This window comes from Zalophus californianus, chromosome 10 (assembly GCF_009762305.2).
Source record: "Zalophus californianus isolate mZalCal1 chromosome 10, mZalCal1.pri.v2, whole genome shotgun sequence".
NCBI lineage: Eukaryota > Metazoa > Chordata > Mammalia > Carnivora > Otariidae > Zalophus > Zalophus californianus.
In genome coordinates, this window is record NC_045604.1 from 49,996,932 (window position 1) to 50,010,505 (window position 13,574).

Below are 13,574 nucleotides of genomic sequence, written 5' to 3' on the forward strand. Positions count from 1 at the left end.
AGTTATCCATGCATGAACAGTCAGGGATGTTCCTCATGGTGGTTCATCCTATGGTATGCAAAGCCTACATCTGAAAGTGATGTGCGTTTGCCCACACATCTATGCACCAGACACAGCTCTTTCTTTAATATTGGCATATTTAAAAAAATTCATTTATTTGAGAGAGGGAGAGTGTGCACAAGAGAGAGCACAAGCAGGGGGGAGGGGGAGAGAGAGAGGGAGAAGCAGATTCCCCGCTGAGCAGGGAGCCCAAAGTGTGGGGCTGGGTCCCAGGGTCCTGGGATCACATCCTGAGCCAAAAGCAGATGCTTAACCAACTGAGCCACCGAGGCAACCAATATTGTCGTAATTTTGTCTAAAATATTAAATCTAAGACAATTGGCCATTGTCCCCCCCCCCCCGAAAAAAAGTCTGCACTGATCTGTTCCAACAGTGGAAACTCCCACCATTGGGTCCCATCTAGAGCTATGGAAGTTCACTATTTTGTTACAAGGGCTTACTGGAGGGAGTCCACAGGGGTAAGGTGGTGAGAGTAACGAGCATGGGCTTTGAATCTTGGTTCTACTGCCTCAGAGCTGTGTGACTTCTCGGTGCCTCAGTTTCCCTGTTTCTGTAATGAGTGGGAAAGAGGGCAGGAGAGGAGATAACTCCATGTTAAAGAGCGGTAGGAGGATTGGGAAACTCTGTGGACTCGGTATAGCTGAAGCATCCAACACATGGTGGTCATTACTGTTATGTCTCACAGGATATGCCGACACCCCAGCAGAAGGAAGGGTCTTGATTCGGTTTCCTGGGGCTGCTATAACAAATTACCATAGACTAGCTGGTTTAAAACAACAGAGTTTATCCTCTCACCGTTCTGGAGGCCAGAGTCTGAAACCAAGGTGTTGGCAGGGCCATGCTACCTCTGGGCACCTTAGGGGAAATTCATTCTTGGCTCATCCAGCTTCGGGTGGCTGCTGGCATTTTTTGATTTATGGCCACATCACTCCAGTCCCTGCCTCTTGGGTCACACTTTCTCCTCCTCCTTCGTCTGTAATCTTCTGCCTCCCCCTTGGAAGGACACTCCTCATTAGGTTTAGGGCTCACCCAGATAACCCAGAATGATCCCCTCTCAACTTCTTTAACTTAAATATATCCATAAAGATCTTTTTTCTGAATAAGATAGCATTTGTAGCATTCACAAGTTCTGGGGATTAGGGCATGAACATAGCCAGGGGGCCACCATCCCACGCACTAGAGGTCCTGAAGGAGTGGGTAAGGTATGTGGCCTATTTTCTTTTGGCAGGTGAGTTATGTGTGGGGCACAGAATGCTCCCTGAGTGGAGTGTTGCGGTGATGCTGCTGACAGCCAGGCTGAAGCAGCTTCTCAGAGGGGAGGATGAGGCCTCCAGAGAAGCAGCCTAGAACAGTGCGAGATGGAACAGGCCCAGATGTGCGGAGAGCTAGCTCCAGGTGGAGTCTTGTCTCCAGCTCACAGTGGAGCAGAGGGCGGGACACTTCTCTGTGGGCCTCCATTTCCTCATCTTTAAAATCGGAGATTTTAAATGGACTGCACACAGGTTGAATACAGTCGTGTCTTTTAAAAATCTGAATATTTAAAATAATTGGCAGACATCACATCAAAATTAGTATAGCTTCTTTGGAAAATCAGCTGAGGCAGCCATAGGGCATTCAGTCTTCTTTAGTGCCAGTGGGTTGTAGGAAGCGTGGCCCCAGCATTAGAAGGAACCATCCGGCTTGCCACCTCTCCCACCACACCCTAGAGGCTTCTGACCCTGAGACTCAGTGTAAGTGGCCCTTTATCATCCTCTCACAATGCAGATTTCCTGATGGTAGAGAAATATCTGTATCCGTGTTTCCACCTATGGTGAGATCCAGATGGTTTTTCCTACACCTGTCTGGGTGCACTTCCTTATATTCCCGCCTGGGCCCCCTAGAATTTGCTTTTGTGATGGCTGAGTCAGAAGACTGAGATCACTGCTCATCTCTCGGACGCTGATGATCTGGGCGCCAGAAGGAACAGCTGGGGGTGCCAGAGAGTGACTTGACCTGTGACTGCGAGCAAGCTCTCCATGCCCTTCCAGGCACCAATCCACCACGTGCCAGGACCTGTGACAGGAATACTTCACAGTTCAGCCCCTCGAAGGGCTCCTGATAGCCAGATCCCCCCAACCCCAGTTTTCTTAGTCCTCAGATTTCTTTTCCTCGGTTTTCTGCATGCTTCCGCAACTCCTGCGGCAAGACCCGTACCCTTCAGCTCCAGCCAATGAGCACCCTTGCTGTGGCTTTTTGGGAACTTGCTACAGCGGCCTCTCCTTCATCAGGACTTCACTGCGCTCTCCTGCATGATTCACGGTTTAGTTCTGCTAAGGACTTTTAGAGCCTGGTTTGCAATGAGATAGAACTAGGAAAACAAAGCAGCATACTGTCTTCAATCTGGTCCCTCTCATAAGGGGGCTAGTTAATTTTTTAAATTGTAATCCTCCAGTAATGGACTATCTGAAAAGACAGTCTCTCTCTCGGTTGGAGCCTCCTGTGACTTAGGAAGGGGCCAGATTCCCTACTGCCACGGCTGAGCCGGCCTGGCCACCTTTCAGGGAAGCTGCCCCCAACCACCCCCCCTACCCCATTCCCCTGGTCTCAAAGCTCACTGTTCCTTGCCCTTTCCGGAGGTCCCTGACTGAAGCCGGAGAGTGAGGCCATCTCATCTCCCCCCATCCCTAACAAAGCTTTTTAAACTCCCAGGGGCTATCAGCCTGCCTGGAAGGCTGGTTCCAATGACAGTCATCAGATGAATAAACTAAGCATGGAGAAGGGGCAAGGTCTCCCATGAGCAGAAGAAACTCCTGCTTCCATTTTCATTTCTATTTATTTTTTGGTGTCTCCAAACTTCCTTACAGGTATCAAGCTAAGAAAGTTTAGACACCATAGAAACTACCAACAAATTTTCTTTCTTTGGGATCTTTAAGTTCTATGTTGCTCAAGTCAGTGAGCAGCGGGGGGTCTCTCCTTGGTGCCTTGGCTGTGCTTGTGTTCAGTTTGGAGGCAACAAAACATGGCATGAAGTCTGACTTTGTAGAAAGGGTACACAGGATGGGCAGGGAAAAAAGCAAAGCTCTGAGAGCAGGACAGGAGGGAAAATTTGGTGACGCAGAGGAAGGCAGCTTGATGTTGAGGCAGGAAATGATGATTGAGGCATGAAATCATGTTCTGGGTAGTTCAGTATGCCAGCCATGGCATACCTCAAGCATTTGCAGACTCTGAGGACAGGAACAATTTCTTGAAGACCTGCGTGGTTCCCTCAACAGTGTGTCCTCATTTCTAATGAGGTCCTCTCAACCTCGCTCCCATTTGTCTCCTTCTCTGGGTTAATGGTGACACTCTTCGCCCAGCTGTTCAAGCCGCAAGCTCAGATTCCTCCTGACTCCCACTCTCTTGTCACTCCCTCACCCGCCCCAGTCCCCAGTTCAATCATTTCTGTTCTCTAAGTGTTGAATCCACCCACGTCTCTCCTCCACTGCCCTGCCAGAAGTATGCAAGACCTTCCTGACTCACCTCTGCCTCTAGTCTTTTCCCTTCTCAGCTCCCCTTCATTTTGCCACAACTGCCAGTTTGAGCCCATGGGTAATCTGCCTGATATCTTAAAACAAAACAAAACAAAACAAAATGAAAACAATAAAACCTCCCAGGCTCCTCCAGAACAAAATCCCCAATCCTGAGCTGGCACACAGTTCTAATATTCTGGCCTTATCTCTTCTGTCCTTTGATCTATAGTCACAGTGCGAGGCACGCTAGATTTTGCAGCTTCTTGAGCCTGCCACACTATTTATTCGTCAGCACCTTTATACTGCGCATGCCCTATCCCGGAGCGTCCCTTCCTTTGCTCCTGCACCTGCTAGCCCCATTTATGCCTGGCAAACTCAACTCATTCCTAAAGACCCACTCAAACATCCCCCTCTCTGCTTGCTACTTGGCTCAATATAGGGCACCCCTGCCCAGCTTCCTTCTCACCTCCCTATACAACGAGCTCCCACATCAGAGGCATGGACTTCCGCCGGCCCTTAATTACCTGGGCTCCAATCATTTGCATACAACTCTGATTCTACCACCAACCTGGGAATTGAAGAAAGGCTAGAGGTGTCATTTCTTTTCTGCTCTCCAGCCTTTAGCAGTGGGTTCAGAGCATTACTGGCATTCATCAAATTTGCTCATACACTGAACAAATACTTCAAATCATCTATTATGCCTCAGGCACTAGTAATGACAATGGAGATGTAGCAGCAAAAATCTATGGACAAAACTCTGCCCTCATGAAGCTTACATTGTGGCTGAGGCGCCAGAGGGTGAATAAGATGAAAAGTAAAAATGTTGCATGGTGGGAGGTGCCAAGGAGAAAACTGGAGCCCACCCAAAGGAAGACTCTGAAAGAAATGTCTGTTGAATGAATGAGGAATTCTTTCTCCTTGGTTGGGGATTTTACAGAATTCCAGGACAAGGGAAAGGTGGGATACACCTGAGATGAATGAATATGAGAGAAAGCAGGAAATCCAGATACCACACGTTAATGTTTTTAAAAAATAGGTTTTGACCATCCACTGGGTTAATCTCCTCCAAGGATTAAGAAGAACCTATGGTCTGCGAGCATGAGGGTCTGAAAAGATGTTTATCTGTACAAAAGAAATGATTTTGCAAATTGACTTCAATGTCACATTCTTGTAGCTTCTATCTGAGTATTAACATCTAAGGTCTGTGCTTTGCTTTCCATCTCTGGGACGACAGGCTTTTTTTTGGCTCAAACCTCTGGAATCTCCTCATCACAAGGCTACTTATCTTCCTCCTTCCCTTCCCACCAATAATCAGTGGTAGAGATGTAACGTCACTCTGGCAACCTGTCCCTCCCAGACCCACACTCTCTCGCACACACACCCTCACACACAGTCTCTCTCATACACACACTCACCCTCACACACTCATACACCCTCCCACGTACACTCACATATAATCTCATATACACTCACACCATCTCACACACACACCCTTAGCCTCGCACACATATTCAATCACACATATTCATTCCCTCGCAAACAACCCACACACACACTCTAAAACACACGTTCACACACTCACACATAATCTCTCTTACACTCACCCTCAAGTGTGCCCTCACATATTCACACCCACACACACTTGCACTTACACTCACATACTCGCATACTCTCACACACACTCTTACCCTCACATCCTCACGCACTCTAACACACATTTCCACACACACAATAGTTGCACACCCTCACACACTCACATCCACCCTCTCACACTCATGCAAAACCTTCACATACACTCTCTCACACACTGAAATCCCTGCACTAGAGCTTCACTGATGCTCTGCAACTTAAATTAGCCCTTGAGGAAGGTCCTCTGAAGCAATCATTTCACAGAATCGGCCCTTTGTAACCTTTTCCTTCTCTCAAGTATTCACCTTGTAGTAGGAATGAACTCAGGTCACAAGTCAGTTTTCATGAAGCTATCCGCAGGCTCCTTCTGCTAGCTCTGTCCTGTGAGAACTGTAGCCTTCCTCAGTCAGGTGTCCGTGGGTGACATTACCTCTTCCTCACCTATGGCTGCCTGACCTAATCCACTGATCTCTTCTGTCATGGTGGTTCCCCTGTATACACCCTTTTTCCCGAGAGAATAGATTTATATCATATGGAACTTCCACAGCCTGTGATGTGGAGGGCAGCTCTCCACCGTGTGACATGAGGACTTCCAAGCGTGCCTTTGTTCTCTGACACAGGAACAGTTCTCTTCTCTTTGAGTGCTGTACTTATTTCCAGGATCTCTCTTCATGCCCCCCAAGAGGGTAAGAACTTCTTTGATCTGACCAAGGGGCCCCACCTGGTATTCTCCAGTGAAGCTTCACTTCATTGGAAACATTATTGTCCAGTCAAGGAAGAAATTAAATTACTCTGAGGTCAGAAATTGAATTTATTAAAACAATTATTACTATCATCCCCAAGAATGAGATAGGGTTATTAGGTAAAATTGTAGTTTTTTCTCCTCTGGATGAAAGAAGAGTCTCCTTTTTTTTTCTTCCCATTTTTGAGCCTCAATAAGTAGAAAAGTAGGAGCACATTTCAGAAGAGGGTTGGAAAATGAAAAAAGAATGATAATTCATTATTCAGTAATCAATTCCTCCTGCAAAAGCAGCAGAGTTTGCTATGAACATAGGGCTGTGAGGAAAGGCAAACCCAGCCCCTGCCTAGCTTGCACCTCTGGGGTGAATGTTCTCCAAAGAGACCTTATTAAGAACAGAAAGACAGGGAACCAGCCTGGGGTACTACTCTTCACAGCGTCCATACCTTTGTACAGCACATTAACAGGCAGAGTCATTGTTTTATGGGACAGCACTCCCTCCTCTTCAAACTCCACTCTCAGATTAAGAAACCACCATATAATTATCTGCCCTAAGGTTCCAGAGTGGATCCCTTACCTCTGAGGCCTCTGAGTATGGAGAAAGATAAAGCCTTTGCAAGAGGACAACACCTGTGAGGTAGCCTGTTTCTCAGTCTGCTCCTGTTCTGCGCACTTGTGCTAGGAGGAATGAAAGATGTTCCCTAAGATCCCCATTCTCAGGTGTGCGCACACCTCTTCCTCTGTGTTCAAGCAAACACTAATGTAGGCTGCTGTGAAGGGATCTTGCAGGTGTAATTAAGATCCCAAATCTGTTGACTCTAAGGAAAGGACAGTGTCTTGGATAGGTCTGACCTAATCAGTGGAACTTTAAAGGGACTGGGCTCCTCCTAAAGAGTTTGAAGTGTGAGAGAAATTTAACCCCAGGGAGACTGTCCACTACTGACTTTGAAGGTGGAGGGGCCAAGGAGTGAGGAACATGGGTGATGTCTAGGAGCCGAGGGCAGCCATTGCCTGATAACCAACAAGACAGTAGGGACCTTAGTCCTGGAACCACAAGAAGCTGAATTCTACCACAACCGTTATGTGAGCTTAGAAGAAGACCCTGAGCTCCAGGTGAGAAGGTGGCCTGGCCGACACCTTGATTTTAGCATTGGGTGACTCTGAGCAGAGAACCCAGCCACAGTGTGCGAGGACCTCGGAGCTACAGCACTGTGAGCTAACGAAATGGGTTTCTTTTAAGCCACGGGGTTGTGCGTATTTGCTCTGCAGCACTAGTAAACTAATACAGCTCTCAGGGATCCCTGCAGCACTCTGCTGATGGAGCTGGACCACTTTCACAATGCACTCTGCATGGCATTTGCCAGCGTGCAGGTGTGCTCCGGCTCTCCTAGGTCCGAAGCTCCTTCAAGGCAGGGACTACAGGTGCCTCTCCTAGGAGAGGAAGTATCGTGCAGTGGGTAAGAGCACTGAAGTCAAAGAGACCCTGTCTGAATAGCTGTTCCACCAGCTACCTGGGCCAAACGCATATGCGGAACTTCCGTTTTGCTATTTGTCAGATGAGGCTAATGGCATCTGTCTCTTGGGGTTGTGAGGATTAAATGAAACAACCCATATAAAACATTTAATGCCATGCCGCCATGATGTAAATGATCAATACATTTATGGCAATTGCTATTATTTGCTTTCAGTCCATAAACATATATAAAACAGCTACTTTATTCCCTGCTAGGTGCTATGCTAGGTTAAGGGGGGGGGGGGGGTACGAGGGATACGATGACAAATAATACCAAGCTCTGGCCTTCAGGTGTCTTACAATCAACCTAGGCCCCATAGTGTTTTGGGTAGAATTCTGCCCAAAGAAGAAACTCATATCTTGGAGGTGACTAGCATTAGGGAGTGGTCTCCGAGTGGATCCAGGCCATACCTAGAGTCCCCCAGGTGGTACCACAGAAGAATCCATGTGCTTTTTTTTTTTTTTTTAATAGTTCCAAGTGCATCCTGGAAAATCATGCTATCAGAACAGAGCCAGTATGTTAATTCTCAGAATTGTTTGGCATTATGAATCTCCTGGAGGGCTTTATGACAATACAGATCCAGGGCCCCTCCAAGGACAAATGAGGTGCCTGGTCTCTATTCCAGAGGCACCCCATGCTCTGATCCTATTCCAGTTATCTATTGTTATGTAACTACTCCAAAACTTATAGGCTCAAAATAACAATCATTTTATTATATGTGCAGATTGTGTGCGTCAGGAACTTAAGCAGGGCTTGACTGGAAAATTCTTTTCTATGCGGTGCTGATTGAGGTCACTTAGTGATAGTCAGTTAGCAAATGAGCTGGTCTGAAGAGCCCATGATGGCTTTGCTTCACACGTCTGTCACCTTTCTAGAGACACAACTCAAGGCTCCCAGAGTGTCCCAAGAGACAGGAAGTGTCCCAAGAGACCAATCTCTCAAGGTCTGGGCCCCAACACTGGCTTAGCACACCACCCCAGTGTTCTGTTGGACAGAGCAGCCACAGAGCCCACCCAGAGCCAAGGGCTCAGGACACAGACCCACCTGTCAGTAGGAAGAATGTAAAAAAAAAAAAAAAAAAAAAAGCGTGGCCACATTTAATCTGCCCCATAGCTTAAGCAGAGTTAGAAAACACTGTTTTACAGAATAGTAAATGGCTAAGGCCTCCAATACAGACAGTTTCTGGATGTTCTAGGACAGAAGTCGGTAAACTATTTTTGTAAAGGGCCAGATAGTAGATATTAGGCTTTGTAAGCCACATATGGTCTGTCACATATTCTTCTTTTTTCTGTTTCTAATTATTTTAAAATGTAAAAATCATTTTTAGCTTGTAGGATGTACAAAAACAGGCTGTAGGCCACATATGGGCTAGGGGCTGTAGCTGGCCAACCTTTGTTCTAGAATAACTTTCCATCACACCGAGCCTGGCTGAACTGTGAGTATGGTGACAGCTTCCACCCATTGTGGCCCCCGAGTAGCAGTAACTCAGAAAATCTTAGAGCTAGGAAGGAACTTGGGAGTCCCCTGCTCCAATCCATCCATTCTAAAGATGTGGAAACTGAGGTTCAGAATGGTTCAGAGACACAGCAGAACTGTGGTGAATTAATAGTAGACCCCCAGAGATCCCCTGGCCTCCTGGCATCTAATCCAGTGCTCTTCCCATTGCACCAGACTGGGTCTCAATGGCTGCTTTTCTAGTCAGAAATAACAGAGATTTAGGAGCAAGGGTTGGACAGAGCAGCAGTGAAATATGCTTCCACCCTAGGACCTTGGAGTGTGTACGCCCTTGGCCATGGTCCAGGTTACAAATGGAGGCCAATCCTGTCGCAGCACTGCTTGGCCTGTCTCTGGCGACTGACTGGAAAACCAGAGTGCAATCTGTCACTCCTGTCAGGATGGGTCATTGGTGTGGTAAGGATGCAGAACACATACGGAACGGGGATGTGGAAAGGTTACACGTGGACCCACAAGAGGTTGGCTGGCATATCCATGCTTCCCACTGGAGAAAAGTGGTAACTTCTCACCTCCTTAGCAGGAGGTGCTAGTTAGGGGAGATTCGCACTTTGCCAAGTTCCTCAAGAAGACTCAGATTTCCTAGCAGCTGCTTGCAGGCCCCATACTTCCCCCTGTCTCCATGTGTTTGCTGCCTCTTCTGTCTGGGAGGCTTGCGGGCCTGCATGCTTTTTGGGAGAACTTAAATATCATCTCCTTTGAGAAGGTTCCCCTGACTTTCCCAGGAAGATGAAGACACTTGTTCTGGGCTCTCACTCCTTTCTTAGTTCATGTAAATGATATAAATAATCTGACCCTAAGTCACCCAGTAAGCTTGAGACAAGTCATAATTATTTCTGATATGCATCTTTTTTTTGTGGGTATTATCTAATTGTGTTGTATTTATTTTCATGTCTGTTTCCTTATTATGTTGGAAGTTCATTGATGGTAGGGACCATGCCTTTTTTTTTTTTTTTTTTTTAATCTCCCCAGCCCCTACTATAAAGCCTGGCACAAAGTATGTATTTAAATGAATGTTTGCTGAATGAAGGAATATGTGAATTTATGAAAGTGAGTGTATCCGCAGTAAGTAGTAATATGTTCCTCCTGGGTCAGGGCACTGGATGACTGCCTGCTTGGTAGCTCATGCCAACATTTTCTTCATTACTGGCTCTGAAGAGTTGGAATCAATTGAAATAGTTAACATGAGGAGCTTCCAAAGTATTTTCCTTTGGGTCTTAAATGTCAGAATCACTTCTTTGAGGAGTCGCTTAGGCATAATTCTGTTCAGGTGGCCTTGCAAGGCCTCCCTTTCATGTTGTGATCTGGGTATATTCATCTCTCCTCCCTAATATCCTAGACCCTGGGCATTTGGACTGATCGCATGTTCTGGCTCTTTCTAAAGGAAAGCCCACAAGGTCAACAGTTGGTTTTTGCTAGCCAGGTTCATGAAACATTTGAGAACCTTTGCTTAACATGAACTCATACTTTAGAGGAATGTTCTCAGAAACACCTCCTGGTCTCAGATATGTCTTGGCAGTGCCCGATGCTCTTCTGTGATCATGGTTTTGATTCAAAGTAACTAGACACTGGCTGATCATTATCCCTTTACACAAATCAATTTTATTTTTTTATATTGATTCCTGCCTTTTGTCCACATATTATAAGCTTTTATTAAATCCGTCCTGACCTCTTTGTAATCGTTGTGCAGAGTGGCAAGGCATTATTGTTTCCCCAACAGTTCTAGGACACTCAACCAATTGTTTAATAGTGATATGGACTCTAGGCCCCCGGAGGGATGAGTTCTCTGTGCAAAAGAAGAATGTTTTGCTTGTCTCCTTGCAGGGAGAAGGGATGTTTGGTGATTGGTACAGCCCTTCACGGCTGCCCATTTCTACAGCTATGCTGCTGTTGTTTTGTTGTGGTTAAAAATAACTAGTTAGAGGGACAGTGTGGGCTTGCAGTGGTATCAGAATATGTAGAGAGATTTAAAATGCCGTGGACATGTTCAGAGGTTCACCAGCTCTCAGAAACCTCCCCTTGCTGATTGGTTTTTTTTGTAGGTGTGGTTCATGCATCAGGGAACATGGGTCACAGGGGGAAGGACAAAGCCAGAGCAGGGACTAAGGCTTTCCATTTTTATTTATAATGTGTACTTGTCTGTAGTTCTGTAGTTTTGCTTGTTTTAGATCTAGTCTAATTTCTCCCTCCTCACCCCCCAGAACCTGGGGCTAGAAGTGGGGGATGCCTAGAATGTGACATTAATGTTGCCGGTGCAGTTGCGTTTTGGCAAACCTCGGGGCCATAGAAACCCAAGAATGCCCACTGAGGACAAATAAGATAACACATCCTCATACAGGACTTTTGTAATAGAGACAAAAGGCCAGTAACAGAAGTCTTTTTGATGTTCAGCTACAACTGGATCTCACGTTCCAGTTGTGGACATATTACTTCCTGACCTTGAACCTCGGTGTCCCGCTCCGTAAATTGGAAGTAATATAACACTTTGCTCGACCCCTCACATATTGTCTGGCTCTGGTGAATGCTCACAGCCTGTACAAGTCAGGGTCGGCCTGAGGCAAAATTGTACCCCAGATAATGTTCACGTGCAGCACCTCGGAGGCCCACTTCCAGTTCCAGCGTTGTGCTTGTTGGGTGGGAGACTCACAGACAGAGATGCAGGCAACCTCTGAATGTCTCCCTTTGGCCTAGAGCTCGGAAGTGCAGAGGGAATGTCAAAGTGGACTCTGGGTCCCCCAGCAGGAAATCGGTATGGGGGGCATTAATATCTATCTTTGTGAGACCCTGGCCAGGGGCTGAAGTGACTGCCCACGTCCCCTTCCCCTGCACACATTGCCCAAAGGGTCGACTCTGGTTGTATTGTAGGAACATGTGGGAACATCAGCCATGCTAAGGCACCCGTTACACTCGCTCCCCACTTCTGACCAGGACCAAAGAGCTCTTGTCATCTGTTGGTGAGAAGAAGCAGCTTCGTTGATGAGGGTGTTCAGAAAGGCTTGTCCTCACTGGCGTTTTCCAGAGGAAATAACAGAAAGCTTCCCTCTGAATGACCACCATAAACAAAACACAGATTCCGTAGCCACAGAGAATATCTGGCCTGTCAGTAGGCCCTTGCTAACAGTGGGAGGTGGGGCAGGCAGATGGTGGTAGGTGTAGAGAGGAGAGGGAGAGGTGGGCAGGGGCAGCAGAGAAGGCAGGGCAGGGAGGGACCCGCAGAATCGGGGAATATCTGCCATAAAACACTCTTCAGCGTGGTCTATGAGCTACCGCCTGTGAGCCAGATCCGGTCTGTTGCCTGCTTTTGTACAGTCCACAAGCTACAAATGGTTTCTGCATATTTAAACGGCTGGGAAAAAGAAATCAAAAGCAGAATAATATTTTGTGCCATGTGAAAATTATATGCATTTCAAATGTCAGCATCCATAAATAAAGTTTTATTGGAACACAGCTCTGCCGGTTGGTTATTGCGGGCCGCTGCTTTCGCGCTCCAACGGCAGGGCTGAGCAGGTGCGACAGAGACCATATGGCCCCCAAAGCCAACAAAATTTACTATCTGCTCTTTTACCAGCAGATTTACTATCTGCTGACCCCTGCACTAGAGAGTGTCTTAAGCGCTGGCCTGTCAATTTGATTTAGTAGTCTAAATTTCCCCCAACAAGAAGTGCTTAGCAATTATTTGTTATTGTGTGTCTTTGCTCGTCAATTGGGGGCCCGCCACCACAAAGGCAGGTAGAGAACAGCGTTCCCCCTGTTGTCTCCGGCGCGGCTCTGCCCTTCAGCCGCCTGCACAGCTCCGTGCCCAGCTCAGGCTGCTCTTTTTGGAAGCCAGCCTGCCAGTGAAACTCAATGTACACGAGATTTTCATTTGAGCAATCACATGGGGACTACATCCAACTTTCTGAAATATCACAGAAAAAAAAAGTTATATATGGAACTATGTGTGGAACGTGTTACAATGATTTCCATTTCGTACAAAGAACCTATAAGCACAGCATGGCCATGTTTGAACAATCACCTGTGTATTAATCATAGCGAGACACGGGATGTCATTAAACTTCATTGCAGTAGTGAATGCTTCGTATCGTACGGTATAGATTGTCTTTGGCTAATACGTCACACTTGCGGCATGTATTTTGCCTCGCTGCAGTGAGCACTGCTGTATTTGACACAGTTGGAGCACACATTAGGTATTCACAGAGGCATCCTTGCCTCAGTGGCATTTTGTATCCAGTTAATGCTTGCAGAATGGCTACTGGACAAGAAACTAACATTACCCAGCCTAGAGTTGCCTGTATTCTCACTACTTTCCACCAACTAGATCTTTCTTTAATTAGGTTCCTGGGTAAACTAGCCATTTTTTAAATAGTTTTTTTTTTTTTTTTTTTTTTTTGGCAGTTTACTTTACTTGTAAGTGACTGGCTGAAGCTTCATGTATTCCCTAAGGAACTTGTTACATAATCCAAAGTTAGGTTTTTAACTCAGGGGAATCTAGTTCAGTTGGAAGGACAGGAATATATTGACAGAGAACTGGAGCAATAACACAGTTACAAAACTGCCTCGTGTGGGGGCCCCTGTGAGTGCCGGGCCAGGGTCACTGTGGCTGCTGGGAGGTGGACAAAGAGGAGAGCAATC